This window comes from Rhinopithecus roxellana, chromosome 17, assembly GCF_007565055.1.
Source record: "Rhinopithecus roxellana isolate Shanxi Qingling chromosome 17, ASM756505v1, whole genome shotgun sequence".
NCBI classification, from domain to species: Eukaryota; Metazoa; Chordata; class Mammalia; order Primates; family Cercopithecidae; genus Rhinopithecus; species Rhinopithecus roxellana.
In genome coordinates, this window is record NC_044565.1 from 70,816,828 (window position 1) to 70,824,314 (window position 7,487).

At 40.5% G+C, this 7,487-nt stretch overlaps 1 protein-coding gene across 1 annotated transcript in view; it reads left to right on the forward strand.

Moving 5' to 3' along the window:
- The window catches only part of SPDYA (speedy/RINGO cell cycle regulator family member A), a 33,671-nt gene that overhangs the window by 24,248 nt on the left and 1,936 nt on the right, over positions 1–7,487 (forward strand). The gene's annotated exons all lie outside the window — the stretch shown is intronic.

The window sequence follows — 7,487 nt, forward strand, 5'->3', positions numbered from 1 at the left end:
TGTTGGCCAGGCTGGTCTCGAACTCCTGGCCTCAAGTGATCTGTCTTCCTTGGCCTCCTAAAATGCTGGGATTATGGGTGTGAGCTACCGCACCCAGCCCAAAACCTGATTTTTAATTCTGACGTGGTATAAGTACCATAATTTCTTTATATATTTCATTTTGTTGGGATTTAAGTGGCTTTCAGCAATAGTGTATTAATTAGAAAAGAATCTTATTAGCTGGAAAAAATACAACTGCACCATAATTTCACTCAAATTATTTTTATATATAATATCTGACATTTATTTTCTAGAAATGTCTAGAAATAGCACTAGAATAATATTCTACTACTATCAGTGATCCTTTCTATTACAAAGCCTTCCAGGTTTTCACCCATCTCAAGACAGGGCGGACAGATTTTTCATGGTCCTTTCTAATTCTATCATGAGAGATTAACACACCTGCATTATTTCAGAATTTTACCAATTTGTTTTTACCACAAAGAGATTAATAGTGGCTACTGAAGCTTTACTAAGGGAGAAACTAGACTGTAAGATTCTTGAAGGTAGGGGTTATGCCTCAGTCATTGTTCTATTTCTTGGCCATAGTAATCACTCAACAAATTTGCACTGCAGTATAGTCTCTTCCTTTTCAACATCTTCAGGCATATTTTTTATTATGCTGAGGCAAGAGGATCACTTGAGACCAGGAGTTTGAGACCATCCTGGGAAACACAGCAAGACCCCATCTATTTAAAAAAAATTGTCTTTTAGCATCCTTCCTCTCCCAGCTTCCTTTACTCTTTGATCCTTATAATAGGTAAGCTTTACTGAATGTTTACAATGTCCAAGGCAATATATAATGCATTTTGTATTCATAATATCATTTAATATTCACAGCCAACTTCAGGGTGAATACTATACCTCTACTCAGCAGATAAGGAAACTAAAGCTTAGAGAAGTTAAATAATTTGCCCAAAGAACTGGAGTGACATGTGAACCCAGGTCTCTGACTCAAAACTAGAGCCTGAATTCCTAAATATTATGGTCTACTGCCCTTTTGATGCAATCCTGCCGTTGGCAGTGAAAATAAGCTGCCACAGAAGCCTTCTAGCCGACTACTAAGGAAGTGGCAAAAGCATTAAGAACCAAGTCCCTGCTGAAAGGCTACATAAGTGAGCTGGGAGAGAATTCCAAGAATTTGAACAGATATTTACAGAAAGCAAAAGAGAAGCAATTATACGTATTTTATTCAGACCAACCACTGTAGATATCAACGGTAATAACACTCCATAGTATAGGCCTTGACATCTCAACAGGAAATTTGAGTGCACCCAGGGAAGAGGGGGCTCTGCCAGTCAGTATACTTTGGAGAAAAAATAAAGGTCTTTGAGGGACTGTGGATGAAAAGTGGGGTATTAACTTAGGGGAGTTGTAGAAGGAACTGTGTGCTTTCATCCTTTCACTGGGTGAAAGCCATGATTTAGGATTTATAGGTCCTATACAGAAAAGAACAAATATTTACCCATAGCCATTTTGTTCTGAGTATTAACCCATGGTTAACTGTAAAACTCTTTGTTTCAGGATGTCAGAGGGTAAGCAATACAAAGGAAAATTGATTGTACACATATTTTACTGGTAAAAATATACATTCATTTTCCTCCTATAGTTTTAATGGAGAGTGAGCTCATTGGGAGTAGAGGGGAGAGTGCAGGATAATAGGGACACACGATGCTACAGGAGTGGGATGAGTTTCTCACTGCCTAAACCGCTGCTGAGTTAGTGACCTCTACTAGCAAACTTTTCTTCCTCCAGTCCACCTAAGGTTGGAATCATCTGATAGTATGTGGTTGCAAAAAACTGAATTCAGCATTCTTCAAGAAAGACACAAAAAGTTTATGCTCTGCTTTAGACTTCTGTGCTAAACTTAGCATAGATGGTGATCAGTGCTTCCACCTTTCTTTCAAACACAAGCAAGCAACTCCTCAATTCGCAGGTAAAGACATATTTTCCTACCTTAAAATATTTTTTGTTAAAAACAACACATTTAAATAAAAGTTTTAGATAAACATGTTTATGACATTTATTAAGAACAAACTGTTTTTCAATTTGACAAGGTGGGGTATAAATACTGTCAAAAATTTGACTTTTGGGGCTGGACATGGTGGCTCGTGCCTGTAATCCCAGCACTTTGGGAGGCCAAGAGGGGGCAGATCACCTGAGGTCAGGAGTTCTAGACTAGCCTGGCCAAGATGGTAAAACCCTGTCTCTAATAAAAATACAAAAATTAGCTGGGCATGGTGGTGCATGCCTGTAATCCCAGCTACTCGGGAGGCTGAGACAGGAGAATCGCTTGAACCTGGGAGGTGGAGGTTGCAGTGAGCCGAGATGGTGCCACTGTACTCCAGCCTGTGTGAAAAGAGCAAAACTTTGTCTCAAAAAAAAAATAATAATAATTTTAAAAAATGACTTTTGGGAACGATAGAGGAAGCATTCTTTTTTTTTTTAGATGAAACATTCTTTACATATTTATATACATGACAATCACCAATCACATGCTAGATACTTAATCTCATTTAACACCCAACCCCCTAAGAAATCTTGAAGTGGCATTATTATATTCATTTTACTGATGAAAAAATAAACTCAGAAAAGTCACACCATTACCAGGTAAAACAATAACAGAAACAAGATGGGAACCCAGTTCTATCTGAATATATAACATATTTTTATAATAACTAAACTACAATTGTTTCTCCTTACCGAATGCTGTTGTAAGCTTTATGATGCCTGGGCTGGTCCATGTGAAACATAGATATATATTATGTATTATCTGAGGACCCATGAGATTTTAAAGCGAAGTCAAGGGAAAAAATATATACCAAGCTTTAGCCTTGGATCATATAGGGAGGCATGTAACATTCCAACTGTTAAATAATCTAAAAACCAAATAATTTTTCCTCAAAAATAAATCATTCTTTGAATTTTCTTACTTATTTTTGTCATTACCACTGTTCTAGTCATCCAGGTTTAAAATTCTTACACTTAATGAAGGCATAATTAGGGCATATAAGTTAATAATGTGATAAGGGCTATGCAAAGTATATGATCAATATTGAGGAGCACAACAGATTTCAGAATTCTGTGGGGTGAGAGGTTTGGTAAAGGTTTTTCAAAGTAAGATATTAGCTGGGCATTGACTGAGTCCTGTTTTACCCAGAGAATTAAGGGAAGAGTCTTCTGAATAGCAGACAGAAGTTCGAAAATACAGCTGGTCCTTGACTTACCAATGGTTGCTATACGCATTCAGTGGAAAGCTGTATAATGGTCTCTCTTGATGCTGGGCAGAGGCAGTGAGCTAGCTGCAGCTTCCAGGCAGCCATGAAATCATGAGAGTAAACAACTAATTTTTGACAGTGTACTGTATTGCCAGATGATGCTGCCCAACTGTAGCCTAATGTAAGTGTTCTGAGCACATTAAGGTAGGCTAGGCTAAGCTGTGATGTTCGGTGGTTAGCTGTATTACATGCATCTTTTTAAAAATATTTTTTGCCGGGTGCGGTGGCTCACCTCTGTAATCCCAACACTTTGGGAGGCCAAGGCAGACGGATCACCTGAGGTCAGGAGTTCGAGACCAGACTGACCAATATGGTGAAACCCTGTCACTACTAAAAATACAAAATTTAGCTGGGCGTGGTGGTGGGCGCCTGTAGTCCCAGTTACTCGGGAGGCTGAGACAGGAGAACTGCTTGAACCCGGGAGGCAGAGGTTGCAGTGAGCCAAAATCATGCCCCTGCACTCCAGCTGGGGCAACAGAGTGAGACTCCATCTCAAAAAAGAAAAAAAATAAAATAAAAATGTTTTAAAAATAGAGATGGGGTCTCACTACATTGCCCAGGCTGGTCATGAACTCCTGGCCTTAAACAATCCTCCACCTCTGCCTCCCAAAGTGCTGGGATTACAAGTGTGAGCTACTGTGCCCAGCCAAATGCTTTTTTTCCCCACCAGACAGGATCTTGCTCTGTCACCTGGACTGGAGTGTAGTAATGTGATCATGGCTCACTGTAGCCTCAACCTCCTCTGATTCAAGTTATCCTCCTACCTCAGCCTCCTGAGTAGTTGGCACTACAGGCATGTGCCACCATGCCCAGCTTTTTTTTTTTTTTTTGTAGAAACTTCCTATGTTGCCCAGACTGGTGCTGGTCTCGGACTCCTAACCTCAAGCAATCCTCCCACCTTGGCCTCTCAAAGTGCTGGGGTTACAGATGTAAATCACTGCACCTGGCCCAAATGCATTTTTTACTTAATGATATCTTCAAGTCACAAGTGTTTATTAGGACATAACTGCATTTTAAGTCAAAAAGTCTCGATATATACATTTTTCTCTCTGCATCCAATGAATTACTAGCTTATCTGGTTCTTCTTTCATAATATTTTCTTTGTTTCTTTGTTTGAGATGGAGTTTTGCTCTTGTTGCCCAGGCTGGAGTGCAATGGTGCGATCTCAGCTCACTGCAACCTCCGTCTCCCAGGTTCAGGCAATTCTTGTGCCTCAGCCTCCCCAGTAGCTGGGATTACAGGCATGCTCCACCACACCCAGCTAATTTTTATATTTTTAGTAGAGACAGGGTTTCACTATGTTGGCTAGGCTGGTCTCGAACTCCTGACCTCAGGTGATCCACCTGTCTCAGCCTTCCAAAGTGCTAGGCTTATAGGCGTGAGCCACCCCACCCGAACTGTCTGCTCATTTTCTACTATTAATCACCTTATATATGTATTACTATGAAAGCTCTGATTTAACAGTTTTTTCCTCCAGTTAAATTCTCATAGACGCCACTAACAGATTAACTTAAAATATCTTTTACATGACTATAGAAACTTCAGAAGTTCCCACTGCCTCTGAAAATGTGAAGTTCAAAATGAAAGCCTCCCACAATCCCAGAACTATATACTATGTATACCTAAATTTCCCTCTAGAACAACCAAGTCAACAGACAAACCAATACATGATCCTTGGCTAGGCATGGTGGCTCACGCCTGTAATCCCAGCACTTTGGGAGGCTGAATCAGGCAGATCACTTGAGGTCAGGAGCTCGAGACCAGCCTGGCCAACATGGTGAAACCCTGTCTCTACTAAAAATAGAAAAATTAGCCAGGCATGTTGGTGGTGCATGCCTGTAATTCCAGCTACTCCAGAGGATGAGGCAGGAGAATCGCTTGAACCTGAGAGGTGGAGGTTGCAGTGAGCTGAGATTGCACCACTGCACTCCAGCCTGGGTGACAGCGAGATGCTGTCTCAAAAAACAAAAACATGACCCAGTGTAGGCCTAAAGATATCAGGAAACTTCTAGTGACTATTTACTGGGTATAAAAGGTAGGGCCCCTGGAAGGCATTGGGATGACAGTTTTCAGTCAGTCTCAAATATTTAGTTTACAGGACAGCCAGACATGGACATAGAAAACTAACATTAGAAGGTATCTGTCCCATAAACCAGACTGTAAACACACTTATTGTTTGGAGGAGGGCTGGAGAAAGGGCTTAAGCTGGGCCTTGATTGACTAGAATGGACAACTACCAAAGAAAAAGAAGAGAAATAGAAGAAAACTACAAAAACAAAAACAAAACAGTGTGGGGGTGGGGAACTGAGGGGAAATGGGTACTGTTCAAAAGGTCCTGTTCAATTCAACATCTACTGAGCACCATGTGCCAAACAGAAACTAAGTATTCTCTAAGAAACAGGAGTGAAGGGCAGAACTTTTCTTGGCTCTTTAAGCCAGCCCCTTCTCAAAGTAGACAATCGGGGACTGACACATAATAGGCATTCAAAGCATTAAATGAATGACATCATTTCATTACTAGCTAAATAGAAGGGTAGAAGAAAAGGGAATATTTCCATGATGGAATTAAAAAATAGACGTCAGGCCAGGCATTGTGGCTCATGCCTGTAATCCCAGCAGTTTGGGTGGCTGAGCCAGGTGGATCACCTGAAGTCAGGAGTTTGAGATCAGCCTGGCCAACATGGTGAAACCCTATCTCTACTAAAAATACAAAAATTAGCCAGGCATGGTAGCGTGTGCCTGTAATCCCGGCTACTTGGGAGGCTAAGGCAGGAGAATTGCTTGAACCTAGGAGGCAGAGGTTGCAGTGAGCCAAGACCGTGCCATTGCACTCCAGTCTGGGTGACAGGGTGAGACTCTGTCTCAAATAGAAGCACTTCAGAGCTTCTGTATAGTCATGTGCTACATAATGACATTTCACTCAAGGTGGGACTGCATACAGGATGGTGTTCCCCTAAGATTATAATAGCCGGGCATGGTGGCTCACACCTGTAATCCTAGAACTTTGGGAGGCTGAGGCAGGTGGACGGATCACTTAAGGTCAGGAGTTTGAGACCAGCCTGGCTAACATGGTGAAACCCTGTCTCCTAAAAAGATACAAAAATTAGCCGGGCATGATGGCACATGCCTGTAGTCCCAGATACTCGGGAGGCTGAGACAGGAGAATTGCTTGAACCCAGGAAGTGGAGGTTGCAGTGAGCCAAGATCGTACTACTGCACTCCAGCCTGGGCAACAGAGCAAGACTCTGTCAAAAAAAAAAAAAAAAAAAAAAAAAAGAAGGAAAAGAGAGAAAGAAAAGGTTATAATGGATCTGAAAAATTCCTATCACCTACTGACATCATAGCCCTGTAGTGCAACACATTACCTTTTTTGTGTTTAGATACACACATACTTACCATTGTCTTATAAATGCCTATGGTAGTTAGTACAGTAACATGCTATCCAGGTTTGCAGTCTAGGAGCAGTAGGCTATACCATATAACTTAGGTGTGTAGTAGGCTATACACCTCGGTTTGTGTAAGTACACTCTATAATGTTCACAAAATGATGAAACTGCCTAACTATGCATTTAGCAGAATGTATTGCCACTGTTAAGCAATGTATAACTGTATCTGGAAATGTTATAAAAGCTATAAAGGCATCATTATTATATAAATGTTCAGCTAGTTATCATAAATATAACACCAGAATATTCTGCTCCTGATTCAATCACTTGTCTAAATGCAGCCAGAATGATTTTCAAAACACAGATCTAAACATGTCACCCCTTACTTAAATTCTTCAATGGCATCCCATTTTTCTTAGGATAGATCAATCCCTTCACAGGTATGTAAGAACTTGCATGGCCTCATCCCTATCTATCCAGTCTTTTCCACTCGACCCCAGCATCACTTTTTATTCCCATTTTCCCTGCTGTAGTTAATTCCTACTTACCATTCAGGTCTCAGCTCAACTGTCACTTGCTAGAGCAAAGTCCCCCATTATGGTTACTCATAGTACCTTGTACTTCTTTGGGGGGAATTTATAACAGTTTTAGTTTTATATCTGTGTGACTATTTAATGTCAAGCTCTATCATAGACTGTAAACTCTAAAAAGGCAGAGATTTTTAAATGTTCTACGTTCTGTAATACGTTATTTAATAAAAAATTTACACACATGTATAATTTTA